The sequence below is a fragment of the Desmodus rotundus genome, chromosome 6 (assembly GCF_022682495.2).
Source record: "Desmodus rotundus isolate HL8 chromosome 6, HLdesRot8A.1, whole genome shotgun sequence".
Classification (NCBI taxonomy): Eukaryota; Metazoa; Chordata; class Mammalia; order Chiroptera; family Phyllostomidae; genus Desmodus; species Desmodus rotundus.
The window spans coordinates 19,559,477-19,577,559 of NC_071392.1; positions in this window are offsets into that span (position 1 = coordinate 19,559,477).

An 18,083-nucleotide genomic window follows, 5' to 3' on the forward strand; every position below is an offset into this window, starting at 1 on the left:
AGTCATTAGAATACAATGAATATGCTTAAAGTCAAGGTTATGTGAATTATAATTTTTTATGGCTGATGGAGATGAAAGAAGAAATGATCCAAACCTCATGGAGTCTTAGGAACAATACTTATTAGCAGGGAAAAGCATGGAGGTACACAGTAACAGCTTCCTGCATGACAGATAATAGATAACTGCTTGATCTTACTGGCAGCGGTGTCCAACTCGCGGCCTGCAGACAGCATGCAGCCCAGGATGCCTATGAATGCGGCCAAACACAAAATCGTAAATTTACTTAAAACCTTTTTTTTGCTCATCAGTTTTCATTAGTGTTTGTGCATTTCATGTGTGGCCCAAGACAACTCTTGTTCTTCCAGTGTGGCCCAGAGACGCCAAAAGGTTGGACACCCCAGTTACAGTAATACTTTATTTATTTACTTTTAATCTCACCCAAGAACATATTTATTGATTTAAAAGAGAGAGAGGAAGGGGATGGGGAGAGAGAGAAACATTGATATGAGAGAGAAACATCAATCAGTTGCCTCCCATGCACACCCCAAGCAGGAATGAAACCTACAACCTAGGTATGTGCCTCAACTGGGAATTGAACCAGCAGTCTTTTGGTGTATGGGACCACGCTCCAACCAAGTGAGCCACCGAGCCAGGGCTCACTGAAACACATGATTCATTCTATCTCTATGCTGGCCTCTGTGTCTTTTTTTGTCTCTTGGTTGCTATTGTTTCTCTGGCTTGTCCAAGACTGGTCACGGGTGTCTTTGGGATGCAGGCATTTAGATGGGGGCTCCTAGAGGAGTTCTTGGGTAGGTGGGTCGACCATGAGGGCCACTGAAAAATTCCCTGAGCTGGAAGATCCCATCTGCTTCTCTCTCAACACCTGTGCTACATTCCCCAGGATCTTTTTTTATGTATTTTTAAGTTACAGTTGACATACAATATTGTATTTGTTTCTGATGTACAACATAGTGATTAGACATGCATATCTTACAAAGTGATCATCTCGTTTAGCCTAGTACCCATCTGACACCACACATAGTTATTACACTGTTCTTGACTATATTTCCTAGGCTGCACTTTACATCCCTGTGACTTTTTTTTTTTAATCCTCACTTGAGGACATTGTTTTTAGACAGAGAAGGGAGACAGAGGGAGAGAGAGAAACTTCAATGTTAGAGGGATAGAGTGATGGGTTGCCTTCTTGTATGCACCCCAACGGGACCGAACCTACAACCTGAGTATGTGCCCTGACCAGGAATTGAACCCGAACCAGCAACCTTTCCAGCTCCAACCAACAGAGCCCATTGATCAGGGCCCTGTGACTATTTCTATAACTGGCAATTTATACGTCTTAATTCCTTTCATCTTGCTGCTGGTTCCCTTATCCTCAGGGCAGTGGTTTGGCTGGTGTATCTACAAAAGAACTCCTACCTAGCTGCCTTCTGTGTTCTCAGGAAACTCACACATTCTTTTGCAAGAGAAGAGAGAAAGCAGAACACTTCACTGCTGCAGTCCCCAGCTGGCTGGCTCTCTTTTCTCCCACTCCAGCGCACGTAAGTCACCAAGTCTACTGCAAGGACAATTCTGGGGCAAAGCGAAAATCTCACTCATAGTGATTTGTGTCTACATGTGAACAATTATCAATTAATCATTAGCACTTGATACAGTATGCAAGACAGAGGAGGAATTGGGATAAATATTGAGTGAGCAAAGGTTTAGCTGTTCAACAACGCTTTACAAAAAAATTAACTCTTTAAAAATATTTTCTCAAGTTAGAGTTAAAGTGCTCTCTTCCATATTGTACTCTTTTCATTGAGGAACAACATCTGTTCCCCAACCCCTTTAAATGGCACATTATATACACCAAGACTGCAATTAAGGAACCCGCAGCCTTCTCCTCGTTTTGGACCAATATCATTTCCATGATTCCTTCCTCTCAAGTCTGGGTTTCCAACTCTTTAATCATCTCTGCTCTCTTCTGGATCCAAATGTCCCACTTACTTTTAAAATGTGGAGACCCAAATGGAAATCTATCATAACAATGCTGTAAAAGTTTGGCAAATTTCAGGGGAAACCAACATCTGCTTGGTCCTTGCTCATTATCTTGCTGCCTTTTCATGAAGGAGTTCTCAGGAAAAGCTATAAAATTTATTTTTTAATTAATTCAACAATTTTCCTTCTACCATAAGTCTTCCTATTTGTATGCACACAATTTCTGTGTAAAAATGGAATAACAAATGGAGGGCTTTGAACCTCACAAATATACCCCTTTACACAATACTTTAAAATATCCTGCACATACTTTTAGAATCTAAATGCACAATACTAGTCTTTTTAACTTTTTTAAAAAATAACTTTTCGTATATTAACACTGACATTGTTTTTACATAAATTATTTTTCAAAGTAAACAAATTTTTTTCTTTATTTTAGTCTTTTCTATGCTTTTGATATAGACCTGATGACTAAGAATTAAAATAATAACTAGTGTTACATAGCACTTACTATATGCCAGGCAGGTGCTTTAGATGTATTAACATGTTAACATATTTAATCTTCATAACAACCCAATGAGCCAGATACTACAGTCACTCCCATTTTTCAGGTGAAGAATTTGAGAGAGAGTCTAAAGACCTACCCAAGAAGCAAAGCAAATGAGGTTAGGAGCTGCGATTTGAACAGAAGCTTAGCCCTAGAGTCTATGTTTTTATCATAACATACTATTACTTGTTTATAAATATAAAAAAGGTGGACTGACTCTTTTGTAGAGGGTTTCATTTTATTAGTGGCCATTAATATACACAAGTAGAAATTTTCTTTGTGTTTAAAGCTGATTTTTCTACTATAGTTATTCTGCCTGAGTACTGATGATGATTTGACTGAAGAAATGACTCATGGTAGTTACTTGGTTGGTTTCACTTACTTTTTGGTTTGAAAATGGGAACCCTGCAGTTGCTAAATACTGGTGAATCTAGTTTCTTTTTGGTCACATATTGAGCTCATCTTGGCATCATGAATTGCGTGTAACTTCCAGGAGCCCCAGGAATGTGCCCCAAACAGCTGTAATGGCCATTTGGGCTCTTCACAAATACAGAAGAATTCTTGATCTTCTTGCCCTGAGTATAATTCATTTCAGAGTCAGTTTCCCAGAACAGATGGTGCTATTGCTACCTCCCAGGTTTCCCTAGGGGGCTTTTGGAAACTGTCCTGCTCTTTCAGAGAACTTTCAGGACCTTTCCAAGAGAACTGTCAGAACTATGCAATTGGTGGTGATGTGTTGAGACCCCAGCAAACGTGTCCCCGCTTCAGCTGTTTGGGTTGTTCTTTATATGTCTCATTTAAACTTTGGGGAAAATAATGTCCTTGCAGAAGCAAAAGAATTGTATTCCAATTTATTTTATTTGGACTAATAAATGAACATAGTATTCAAAACTGCTTCAAAGCCCAATCCCACACGTAGGCCCTACACCTACTTCCGAGAGAAGTTTATCTGAGAAAACCCATGGGCCCATCTCCAAATGTACCTCTGTCCTTGTGCTCTGTGCATAGGGCAGGAAACAGTATTTATAGTCATATGTAGGCATTTTAAGGACATTTTAGAAAATGCTCTTTAACCACATCCTAATGTTATAAAATGGTTTTATAACACTTATTTCTCTTAAAAATATGATATGCATGTCGTTTTATGGTAGGAATTGCATATATTAGGAAATACTTAAGCAACATATATATTTCCTAGTGTGCCATAATTTTTAAAGGACTCACAGTAAAATATCTGCAATGTTTATCTCTCAGGAAGTAGAATGGGGACTGTGGGGGAGATGAAGACTTTGACTTTTCATTTTATTCATTTCCTCCAACGTCTGGGTATGTTTTTAAATGTTGTGCATTTATTTTGTTACAAATAGTTATCTGAGCAGTGAGATTATGGGCCATTTTGTTTTCATACATTATTGTGTCTTAAACAGAAATATTATTTAAAAATGCAAAGTGCTTCTTTGACTCACTCATGAAAGTTTTACCAGTTGACGTATTTAGATGGTTGGCTTGTCTTGGGAAGGGGAAGGTGCCTGTCTTTATCATTTTAGAGTTTTAGAACTGAAAGGATCCAGTCTTATTGCTTTACAATACAGAACTGAATTTAAATCAAATTAAATGGTTTGTTCGAGTTCATACAGCTAGTGAGTGGCAAAACTAGACTTAGAATCCAGGTCCCCTAACTCTAGCCAGTACTTTTCCTATAAAACCTTCCCTAAGTATTAATTATTTATATTTTCAAAACAGCATTATAATTTGCAACTGTAAAAATTTACAAGTATATTCCATTCATTTAATTGTACCATAAACCCAAGTTTTAGAAGAGGTATCAATACATGCAAGGGATAAATAAGATTTATAGGTCAAGTGAATGGTAACCATGTGGAGTGAAATATAAGTGCTGGAAGACACACTCAGTTTAAAAATGAAATGGTTCTTATTTGGGGTAAAACTCACTATTGAGGGATGAAGAATTCTAAGTGAAAATTATGATTTCATGTAATGTTTATATGCTGTTATTCTTCTGTTGGGATTGCAACAGGGCCTAATTAGACCTCACAAAAACTCCTTATTTCTAAATGTCTTCCTATTTTAATAAAAGTTTGGAAGAGTGGAGCCACATGTATTCATTCCTATAAAAGCCTTATATACTGTATGTTTCACTCGAGGATTTTTGCAGTCATGAAAAGGAAAAAAAACCCTAGGTAACTCTGAGCCAGAAGGCAGTAAAAAGCATGAAAAATTATCAGCCTTGATACTGAAACCTAATTCAAAGGTTGATTTATTTAATAACACATCTTAGTAAAAGAGAACGTGAAGTCACTGCTTTCTCCTAATGGAATCAGAGTCTTATTATTTCCCTTACTATTTATAAAAAAGCTTAGCTCAGCTCTTGGAATCAGTGAACAGAGATGTAGGATGCTTGGCGTATCCTTTCTCTTGGCGCAGCTTATGGAAACATATGTGCTCTGCTCCTTGGACTGCTGACCTCTACCCAGTGGGAAAACGCTGTCATGGAGAGGCAGTGTCTTTCCACGCAACATCCATCCACACAGTGGATTTAGCCGCATCCACACAGTAATGGAGCAGCGAGGTGACGCTCAGATTTTGCTGAATAAGTTAATCAATAGCTGTTACAACTTTTCCCTCTGCACTCTAAACCCATACACAAAGTTTGAAAAATCTTGAGAAAATTCGCTTCAATGCAAATTGAAGAAAATTCTACTATCTTGAACTGGGAATACATAAAGAAAAATAGATCCTGTATAATTTTAGACCAAAGTTTTGAAGGAAAAAAATAATATCAAAGAGAAATTGCTACCTATTTGTAGCTGCCTGGAAGTGGAATTTTGTGATCAAATAAATTCTCATTATTTCACCGTTACCTTCTACTTGGGAAAGATTATCATTGCTAGTAACCCTTCTTCGCCTTTTTTCCATTTAATATGCTCTGATAGGATGATAAATTATGTAATTTTTATTTATTTATTTTTTATATGGGAACACTGAGGCTTTGAAAAATTAAGTACCTGGCCACACAATGAAGTCACTGGGTCAAGGGTGGAGCTGGTATAATGGGTGGGAAGAAGAACCTGGATAGATATGTAGGTGCTGAATCAGTGCACCGAGAAGCCATTGGCACCGAGCACGGAGACGAGCGGAGAGAAAGAAGGCTGACTTACCAGGAAGTGGAATTAGCACACAAGGTCAATGTTCTCTCACAGATAATGGGAAACTCACAAGTCATACCCCTGACACAGCAAAAACAAAGCCTAGATGCTTTGGTAAGAACGTAACATGCCCAGGGTACAACTTTTCTAGAAAAGCCATGGAGTAAGATTTAAATATGGGAAAAACATTTTTAAAACTGGGTACCTGTTGGGATACAAAGCATTTCCAGGCAAGTTAAAGATTAATTCTCTATTCTTTGTCACATCTGGGTACCACTCTGAATAAAATAAGGAATATTTTAGGAATTTTCACTTCAAAACAAACAAAGGAAAATGAGAGAGAACTGTGTGAAAATGATAATGTAAAATTCACTGTAGCAGCGAAATATCATTGCTGTCATTTAAACTGAGAGCCAGCTATTCCAGTATTGCTACCGGAGGCTCCATTTATTACAACTTAGTGTTGGGATGCTGGAGATGGCAGAAGAAGAGAAGAGCTAAATATAAAAATCTTCAGGAGGACTTGGGGAAACCATTAAAATTCATTGGCTCAAGCAGTTCATTAAAACATTTTCCAGCCCACTTACTGACGCTGTGGAAAAATTTGGGAACTCACATTTCTCACTCTCTGATGTAGAATGTTTAAATTATAAGAAGATGGAAAGGAAGGAAATGGCCAAAGGAAGGAAGACCACGATTGAGCCGTGGCTAATCGGAACATAGCGGCGGTTTTCGATTTAAGAAAATGCAGAGAACATCAGGCCAAAGGACGGGAATGATATAAAACTGCAGTTCATTTATGTTCCAAAAGAGGAAGAAAAGAGAACTTTCTTAAATAAAGTTGATAAAAATAAGAAGAAACGGTCACTGTCTAGACTGTACTTCATTTATTTATTCATTATGACAATAAATATTTCGTGAGTGGGCTCTCTACGTTATGCGTGTGCCTGTAAGAGGACATGAAAAAGTCACTTGACCATTCTGAACGTGTGGCTATCAGAGGAAGTGGGAGCTATCCTTTAGACATTAGAGTCGCCACCATTTATTGCGCCCCACATTCTAGCCAGCAGTGTCAAACCTGTGGCCCACGGGCCACACGCGCCCCAGGTGGCTATGAATGAAGCCCAACACAAAATGATAACTTCACTTAAAACATTATGAGATTTTTTTTGTGTGTGATTACATGTCACAATGTATTTAACATGTGGCCCAAGACAACTCTTCTTCCAGTGTGGCCCAGGGACGCCAGAAGGTTGCACTGTGTAAGGCATTATATTTCATTAAATCATCCTAAAGCTCTGTGAAGTAGCCATGCTAGCAGATATAGTAGCTGAGAAAATGAAAGTTGAAAGAGGGAAACTCATCTAGTACATAGAGGAGCCAAGGCATGAGCCTCTTTGCATGCCTGAAAAGTCAAAATCGGCTAGTTTTTGTGTCCTACCTATCAAAATGTCTCAGAACAAGTGTTTCATGAAGTACACTTTGGGAAACAATGTCATAAGTTTACTAAACTTACGTTGCCTAGAAGTACTCAATTTCTGAAGCCAGACTTGATTTCATTATTAAGATTAAACTACCTCATGATCCAAGAACCACCATAAGTCTTGGTTCAGTGAGGCCGCACATGAACAGTTCCCAGGAATGCACATTTCCCTTATTTTATTTTATTTTTTTAAGATTTTATTTATTTATTTAGAGAGAGAGGAAGGGAAAGAGAAAGAGAAGGAGAGAAACATCAATGTGTGGTTGCCCCTCATGTGTCGCCAACTAGGGGCCTGGCCTGCAACCTAGGCATGTGACCTGACTGGGAATCGAATCAGCAACCCTTTGGTTCGCAGGCCTGCACTCAATCCACTGAGCCATACCAGCCAGGGCAAATTTCCCTTATTTTAATATATGACATTTCAGTGACACTTTTGCCCCCTGTTCTGCATTGCTGAGTTACAGACCTGTAAGCAGAAATAGGAAATTAAATGTTTCACAGAAGATCTTAAAGAAAGATAAAACAAAAACTTCTCAAAAAGTTAAGATAAGTAAACCTGTAGGTTAGTTGGTGTCTCCTTTTTTCACCCTTCCTACCTCCATTAGAGGTGGATTGAATCATAGCTATGTACACAGGGCAAGAACATGGCAAACCCTCTGCTTGTGAACCAATACTACCTCTGAGCTTTGTAGGGCCAAAATTAACTTTAGCTACCATTTTGTGGAAAATAAGAAAATGAGATCTGGGTAAGAACAAATGTTAAGTTAAGAAGTGAGGGCAGAACCCTAGGCCAGAATAGCATCACTATTTTTAATTAGGACTTCCTAAATAAATTCTTTTCATTTATACCTAAAATTTTCCACACCCCCCTCTGCCAGCCCACCCCAGTTATTTGTACTCAAAATTCATTGCCAGCAATCCCAACCTGTAGTGTAAAGGTTTTAAAGAAACCATAAATACAATGAACTCTGGAAATATAGAGGTAAATTTAAAAGACAGATCTCTTGTTGAAGATTATTTACATTAGATGTTCCTGGATGTGGAAAATGAATATCATAGCCTTCCCCTTAGGATCCTGAATTAGCTCTGTCATGCCCACCGGAATTCCTACTTGTGAACTTGAAACAAGGCTTGATTTCAGTCTGTACAATTGAATGCATGGTAGATATACAAATGGCTTCTAAGCCTTTTGATGTTTATTAAGAGGAAGGAGTGGGGAGCTGTTTCCTGGAAGACTATGGGGCACTAGGGAGCATTAAAGAAAGAAACAATGGCAAAGGAAATGTCAGTCTTTTGCACTCATATTTCTGTGAATAATGAATCTCATGAGTTTTGGGGCTTTGAATGGACATGTTACAGGTTCTTGTCTTGTTCTCACTGCTGTCTTAGGGACCACACATAATACTTCCGAACTTTAGAATTACACTTGAAAGAACAACCAACATTGTACCCACTTCTCCTCATCACCCAATGGGGATACTAGATTGTTTTGATTACAGACAATATGAAAAGGCTTTTGAAACATTTGCTATTAGATCTATTAAAAGGCATAATTGTATCAAGTCATAGTCTTTGCACCCTCCAACTTCTCTCATTTATTTATGCTTCTTGCAAATAGAGAATACTAGAAAAATACATAGAAGAGAATAGCAAACCCCTATATTTATATCAAACAGAAATAGCCTATGTGTAATTTCAATATATATCTTTATACTCATATAAATATGTACATATTGTTTTTAAGTAAGAATTCAGCATTTTGTACATTGTGACAAATGGGACTGATTTTTCATTAAGAGTTTATTTCCCCCCAAATTTTCTGGTTTTGTCGGACGACTACCCTAACTTTCATTTTTTCTGATGTGAGGGCACAGTAATACTTTGTAAGTTTTTAAATAGATTTTATATTACTCAGACATTTCACATATATTATCAGGCATATACCATCCAAACCCTTGGACTGTTCCGACGTTACAGGAAGAGAAGTCACAGTAATCTGGACAGTGCCTTGCTCAGAAATTCCTCCATGGACTGTGCATCTGGCAAGGCCCCAGGCAGGGTCTAATCTGCTTAGATGCTTTACCTTTGAACTTTCAGTGATGAATACAGTGGAAGAGCAAATAATGAGCTAGCAATCATCTACACCTGTAATTTTGGAAGAACTGTGTTAGAAACAAAAAGTACAAGCCATGGTCCCTACAACTAAAACAGAGTGATTCTTCACCCCTGTCATGTCCTCAAAGACGTCCCTTAGGAGAATTATTTCACACTCAACCTCCATCGTGACACTCAGCATAGATTAAACCATTCAAGAATGAGAGGTATTTAAATTTCAGGTGGTTCCAGACCTGGCTCGTTTCTGTATTTAGAGTAGTACGTCATGTTTCTAACTTCCTCTCGTCTTTCACTAAAGACTTATCAATCCCTTAAGAAGGATGTATAAATAAGGGCTGGAGAAAGCATTTGTTAAATGAGTATTATGCCTCGGTAATACTCTCTATTAGAATGTGCTTAGCACTTTAACACTGTCATCTTATTTAATCTCTACATCTAGTTCTTGATATTGGTATGTTTGGGTAATAGGTATTTGTTTTCAAAATTCCATTCTCCCCTTTTTCCCAAGCACAGGGCCTTCCTGTTCTAGATTACATTTCTGTTTTCCATGCGCTTCCCCTCACATCTCATTGGTGAGAACTTAGTCACATGACCCATGGGAAGATCAAAACCTCTGTGTGTGCAACTTAAAGAAAATTGCTCATCCTAGATGTCCTCTTTGCTCCCTTTGTGCAGGCTGCCTGGATTTGCTGAGAACAGCTTTGCCCTTGTAAATGCAGAAAAGGCCTAGGGGCAGGAAGGAACCTGTGCTCCTGAATGGCTTAGAGGAGCAAACTGCCCACTCTTCTTAGAATGCCCACCTAAAACTGTTCCCTGAGAAGGAGAGATACATTCCTCTCATTTAAGCCATTGTCCTTTATAAAGAATTGTATGTTGAGGTCTCTTTCTTTCTGCAGCTTAGTCCTTACCTCAACTAACAAAGAATTACTGACCTCAGTTTACAGATCAAGAAAAGTCAGGTTCATTGGAAGAAGTCACTTATGTACTGAGATTTTTCCACCTTCCCCTCCTTGCTCAGAGGAACATATTTCTACTGAAACTCAATGAGTCCCTCTAGAATGAGAACAGAATAAAACTCCAAACTGAGTAGGCCTAGGACCAGAGAGCACTCAACTCTCACAAGACCCAAGTCAAAACTCGCTTTAACCTCTCCATTTCTGAGTCTCAAATGAGCACCTTTTTGTTTACCAGTTCTCTTGAAGAGATGTGTTTTCACAGCCCTGGTGGGGCGGCTCAGTTGGTTGGCACAGTTGTCCCATACACAAAAAGTTTACAGGTTTGATTCCCAGTTAGGGCACATACCTAGGTTGTGGGTTCAATCCCCAGCCGGGGTATATAGAAGAGGCAACTGATCAATGTTTCTCCTCCTCATCCCCTTCCCCCTCCCCTTTTCTTCTCCTCCTCCTCCTCCTTCTTCTTCTCCTTCTCCTTCCTCTCTTCCTCCCTCTCCCCCTCTCTACCCCTCCTCCTCCTTCACCTTCTTCTTCCCTCTAAAATCAGTATATATATCCTCAGGTGAGGATTTAAAAAGAAAAAGAGTGACTTGCTTTCCCAGAAAAGTTTATCCTCATTGTAATAAGTTCAACCAAAAGGCTTTCAGTTTCAGGTTATGGCATCACCCCAGCCTATCTTAATACCTCTGCCAATGGCAGCAGAGACAGGACCCTTTCCACAAGGGCTCCTCATTTGTCCCTGTCCCTTAAGGAGTACATTATCCCTTACAAAATAAAAGCCCATCACCTTGTTCTACAAATGCCAAATAAATATGATTAACACCAAATTTCTGTTCTGCTGACCAAACAGCACAGCCTTGAAAAGATAATCTTCGTGAAATAAGTGAGGAGGCCTCCTCAGGAAATCAATCGGGCAAAAGCCCAGTGAGTAAATCAAGACAAATGGGAAACCAGCTGGAAGAAATCAAACAGGCAAAGCAGGTGCGTTGGCTCATGTTTGGGAAGATGAAACACAGCATGAGGCATTGCTCATTCACACAAAAGCAATATCTATAACCTTTGTCAGTCTTTGAACTGAGCTAAAAGCATGACTTATTTAGAGGAGTTGGTAGCTGGGAACTGGTTGAACTAAGAGTGTCAAGACCAATTCGGAAGACGTTTGCTTTTACTTAGCCTGTTTTTATGTGCTTGGAGGAGTGCCAAACAGCAAGTGGCAGATGGTCCTTCATCTGAGTGAGATTTTAAGTGAAGTGAGAGATGGAATGATTGACTATTTCCCCAGAGTAGGAGGAAGAAGAAAATTTTGCAAAAAATAAAATAAAATAATAATAAAATGTGTCTGTTGGGTAGCTGTAAAACAGGAAAAGGATGAGTACGACTTCAACAGGCTGTTCCTTATAAGGACAGAAACAATAACGCACCAAGTAGCCCTGAATGACTACATCACACATCTGTGGGCACTAAAAAGGGACCAAAGCTCAATGCTTGAACCATAGCACCACCTGGAATACGTACCATAGGAAACATCATCTTGAATCCAGCAACCCAGAAAAGGCCGCCTTGCTGTTATGGAGGTACATTTAGGTATCACAACAATTCCATTTTGGCAGGGTTCATGAGGCCAAAAACATTTGCCTCCTTCATTTCAGCCCCTGACAGTGCTTGTGAAGTTGTCGTCTAAGACTGCAAACACACACACACACACACACACACACACACACACAGTGGTGCCAGGACTCTGATGCCCAGTAACTTCTGGCTAAGTAAGATCCCTGGAATCAGCCTCTCTTGATTTCTCATACACACAAAATTAAAAATGAACAAAACCACCAAAAACTTGAATTTGCAGAACCTGGGAGCTTCTTACATCCAACGGCAAGATGGATAGAATTGGATTGAAACATGCAATTGGGACCCACCAGTGCCAAACCTTTGCAATAGAGCTAGATGCCTAGCTGGAAGAAGGTAGAGAAATCCCCAAAGCATTTGTCCTTTAGCTCAAAAACAGCAGAACTATACCAGCAAGAATATTGAGCTGCCATTCATCTGCTGCACAGGCTACTGCCTTACAAAATGATCAAAGAACTTTCTGTGCCTACAAAACCCTCCTCACATAAACTTACTACCACTGATATAGCTCTCCTATGTTGAGACTGATATTGCACTCCCAGAAAACAGAGAAGCATGGAGGGTTGCCAGATTTAGCAAATACAAACACAGGATGCCCTGTTAAATATAAATTTCACATAAATGATTGCCGCGGTCCAGCCGCAGCAGAGTCCAGGGGGTCCCGAAGGTGCTATGAGGCGTCGGCGTGTGGAGATCAGGCAACTACACAGCTCAAAGGCAGGTGAAGCACTTACTCGTTTATTGCAAGTACAAGTGGATTTTTATATTTTCCTTTTTGGCATAGATTAACATTTGCAAGTGTATGGCATGATCAGTTAAGCAGAAAAATCAATACAAAGGTAACCAGGAAAAGTACATAAGTTTCCATGGATTTAATTATATTAAACAAGGATTGTTTCGACTAAAGTTTTCATAGATTCAGTCATAGTAAACAAAGATTATTTTAACCAGGAGAGTCATGAATCAGACGATTAGACATTTTCAGAAATTGTTCATAGGGCAAAAGTATACGGTAGATTGAGCAGAGGCAATAAGGCCTTTGTGATATCTAACTTAGCTATCTATCTTTTCTGTCTAAAATGTTTCTCTGTGTACTATAAACTTTAACTTCATAGTAACTGTTTCTACATGCTTAATAGCTAACCAGCTTATTTCTATGGCTGTCTAATTGATATATATTCTTATTTAAGGTAAAGGAGGGGCTGTTACTCTAACGACTTTTAGACATTCAGGGACTTGTTGACCAGAGACGCATTGGTCTGATTATATCCTGTTTGTGTCAGCTGCTGGTCAATTCTAAGAGTGGTGATCATTTCCAGGAGGTTCCAGATGATTAAGGCAGTAAAAATACAGATTCCAAGAAAGAGAAAGAACAAAATCACACACAGATCCCAAGTAACGCCACGTCCTCCAGGCCAGGATACGCTTCCTTGAAGACATATCCCCCATGTCTGGACCTTGTCAAACAACATGGTTGACCGTACTGGAACTGGACATGGCAAATGATAAATATTGCTTTCATATAACTATGTTCCAAGTAGTAAAGGGGACTATAATTTTTTTTTAGTATAAGTATATCCCAAATACAGATGGGACATACTTAACACTAAAAGATTATTTGTTGCTTATCTGAAACCCTAACATAACTGGCATCTTGTACTTAATCTGGCAACTCAAAAAAGGAACAAAAGAAAGAATAGTATCACCACATTGCATCATGGAGATGCAGTTCCTACAAATAAGAATATTGTAGGTTGAGCAAAGACACAAGGAACCCTTGCAGTGATACCACCTGTTTGTTATAAATTTACATTTATTAAATTTGTTCAGAACATATAAGCTTTGGAAGGATAATATCCCATGAATCAGCTCAACACAAATAGAATAACTATAGGGAAGATTGGCTATTAGAAATGAGAATTAGGCTACAATATACATTCATTGGCATACCTTCTAGCTTCTTTATTGCTAGATTCCAACAGAGACTGAATGCCATGAAGAAAACCCACATGTCCATCAGTTGAAAAACATTGAGTCTAGTCAGAGCTTGTTTCATTAAGAATAAAGAAAGGAGAAAAAAATAAGGGAAAATAGATTTCAGAACATGGGAAAGTAACTACTATCCCAAGAACATAAGAAAAGTATTTTTTAACTGCTTGAAATAATCTACAGTAACAAAAGAATATGAACTCTATGAAGTAGGAGCTGGGGGTCATAAGGACCAATTGAGAAGCAAGGTATATCAGGTACAAAAATTTTAGAAATTCAAAATTAAATATAGTAGGAGTATTAGAATTTTTAGGAGAGTTAATGAAGGAATTAATGTATAGCATTGAATCAGAGTTTAAATATAAGATGCTCTCTCATAACTCATAAGGAAATTCAGAGATGATAATAAAGAAGAGATGATATCAAGGACAGAGAACCCTACAAGTTTCAAGTACAATCAAATATTTTAATTAAAAATATTTGTATCAGATTAGCCTTCTGTAAATACCAAGGGAAAGAGTGGAGAAATAGCTATGATGTTTGAGTAGAAATTGGTCCTCCAAAGTACACACTTACCTAAGTTATCTTTCTTGTGTAAAGAAATAAAGACATTCTCACATAGGATTCAGAAAACATATTACATGTGTAATTTCTTGAAAACAAATTTCATTGAGAAATTTAACATATATTCAAGAAATTAATCAAATTAAGAATTCAAAACTAGATCCTGAAGAAATATCAGAATCCATCACGGCAAATCACAGTAGTTATCAAACAGTGTACGTGCATGAGAATTACTGAGGGAATAGTTGGAACCATTGGCAATTAAGTTCCATTTCAGATTAATTAAATCAGCAATTCAGAGTAGGGGCCATGGAAGTGGGCATCGAAAGTTTTAAAAGCTTTGTGTTTGATTTTAATGTCTAGCTAGGATTGAGATCCCTCATTTTGATACAAAACAAGCATGAGATCAGAAGGCCTTGGTTTGACCTTCTTGCCTATAATTCTAGATCACTAGTGGTTGAAGGCAAACATCTCAATCTATATAGAAAAAATATATAAATTTTTAAAACTGCTATAATAAGTAGTAGTAATGATAATATCTGTCCCATAGATTTGTCATTTGCATGAAACTGGAAAATATATATGTGTCCTTTGGAAAAAATATTCACCAAAGGAGACTCATACAATTTCTGGCAACTACACAATGTTTTCACTGTCTTTTCTGGGAATGACAGTATGAATTTGTTTTTTGAATAATTGTAAACAAGGATTTTGTAGTTCCAAACATATTTCAGTTTTACAGAGAATAGCAGCTCATTTGCCAGACTTGAAAGGACCTCTGAAATTTGGCCACCCCCATTCCTTTTCAACCAGTCATGCTGCTCTGCTTACTGAATCCTTACCCAGATCTCCAGGGCCATGACCAGCACACAGGCCTGCTCACTTCTTCCTGGATACGTTCGCTCCTTGCTCACTGGTTCACATTGTTGCCCTCTCCTCAAGGGCCAGCCAGCACATCTTTCTCTTCACCACTCTTTCCCGAAGCCTCCAGCTTGCAGAGACCTTGCACAACAACAGTATAAACTTAGTCATATTCTCTGGAACCGACTTTAGGAAATTTAGTACTGTGTTATTACTTCGCATGTATTTGCCCTAAGTAAACTTTAATTTCCTGAGGGTGGTGCAGGCGGAAGAGAGAGTGATATGGAAAGAACCCTCAACGATGCACAAAAGGCTGATGATACGGTGTTGAAACAAACAAACAAAAGAAGTAGGACACTGAATCAGAAGTACAATATTGACTCAATTATGGAAAACTGCATAAAGCACAGACAGGAAAAATAAACTTAGGAGTTGGCAGTGGTTATCTCTTAGTGGTCAGATTACGAGGAACTTTTATGATTTCTTCATACTTTTCTCTATTTCCCAGGAGCTCTATTTATTAATTCTATAATAAGTCAAAATGTGTTCTATAAAGAAAAAGAACTGGCATCTATAAAAGAACAAACTTTTCAGAAAACATGTATTATAAAAATACAAGAGAATAGTGTTATCAAAATTGTTGATGGAATACACCAAAGAAGATATATGAATGGCAAATAAAAAATACTTGCCAAAAAATACTTGCCGAATGTCATTATTTGTCAATGAAGTGCACATTAAAGTCGCAATGAAATATCATTGCATACATTAGAACATGACGAAATTTAAAAGTACGACAATACAAAATAACAGTCAGTGTGTATAACTATATTCAGTGTTGGTAGTGATGCCATTAAGAGCAAAAAGTTGGAAATAACATGCCTATCTAACCCCATAGAAATGGTTGGAAAATTATTGTATCACTTCAAAACAGAATACAGCCAACAAAAGTCAGGCTTTGAAGGAATTTTAAATGGCACATTAAAGCTTACAATATAATAGTGAGAAAATACATCAAATATCAACAATAGTTACTCTGGTGTTGGTAGGACGTAGCTCCTTTTTTCTTTATGTCTTCCCAAATGTACCACTTACATTAGGAGAAAAGCAAACATTTTAAGGTAATAACTTGTTTCTGGAATACAAATACAATCCCTTCAGCAAGGGAGTTTGTTCTGTTTGATCAGTGACCCTTGCTGCTGGCCCGTGAATGATGTGGGCCCCTGGGCAATAGCTCTTCTTACCATGTTGTGTGTTTGGTTTACTTGTTGGCCACTTGGGTATTCTATATAGGAGTGGCACTCAAAATGTGGTGTAGTGTCTCAGGAAGTTCCTGGGTTCAAAACTGTTTGCGTGATACTACCAAGACATTGTTTACCCCTTTTCATTTTGTTGTCATCTGTCATCTGCATCTGCATTTTGTTGTCATCTGCAATAGCAGATGAAACCTCTGGCGTCTGAGCACAAATCAAGGTGGCGGAAGCAAGCTGCACCAGTCACATTCTTTGCTACCACATACTCGCTGGAACAAAGAAAAACAGTAAAAATATAAACTCCAGAATGTCCTTGAGGAAGCAGTAAAAATTACTTTATTAAAGCTCAGTCTCTGAGAGCATGGGTTTTTCATATTCTCTGTGACACAAAAGGAAGCGAGCCTGAATCATACGGAGTAGGATGGTTGTCCCAAGGAGAAGCCTTGGGCTTTTCCTGGAGTTCTGAGCTGCGAGTCTCTGTGTTTTTTTAATCCTCACCTGAGGACATGTGTATTGACTTTAGAGGAAGGCAGGGAGGGAGGGGAGAGAGACACACACACACACACACACACACACATCAATCGGCTGCCTCCCATACACAACGCAACCAGGGATATAACTCATAACCTTCGGGTGCACGGGCGATGCTCCATCCAACTGGGCCACGAAGCCCAGGCTGAACTGTGACTTTTTTTAAGAAACGCCATTTTTACTTGAAAGAATGACTGACAGAAAACTATGGTGACTCAGATCTGGATATTTGACATTTGCTTGAAAATGAGTGTGGTGAGCCTGTGACTCTAAGGAAAACAATGGGCAATATTTGTCGTCAGTGATAAAATCAGGTTTCTGGTGCACAGTAGACTTCTGAAAAACTGGTATCTATTAGCATGAGTTTAACAGCTTCCAAACACTTAAAGACTTCTGGTAAAATTAATTTAGTATTATTGAACGTGATTTTTTTATGTTACATGATAAAATGGGTGGGCATTTGAAAGAGCTACATAACTCATTGGACCAATATTTTCTAAAATGACCTGTGTACAACATTACAAAGTATGTGGGTAAAAGATCTATTCACCATGTAAATAGGCCAATGGCTTTAATGTAGTGGAGTAGGAAATTCCACTGACAGTTTTCAGATTCCACACTGCAACTAATTTTGTACAAAGCTATTATTAAAATATTTCTCCCTTTTCAACCACATTTGAACATGGGGTGGATTGTCTTTATACACTTCAAGCAAAATAACACATTGTAACATTGAAAATAGAAGTAGATATGATAATCCAATCAACATATTCTCAATAAATCCTTGACGTGGGTTTAGGAAGCCCTGAGTATAGAAACCCCTTAGTTATTATTTTAGATAAATGGAGATTACCATCAATTTTCTGGTGCCTGTATTCAACCAAACAAGGGAAACTTCCTTTTCTTAAAAATTATCTTAATAGATATCTCCTCTATTGTCTTACACATTAGAGAGAAAGCAATTAATTATAACTTTATATTTTGGAAATCATCCTA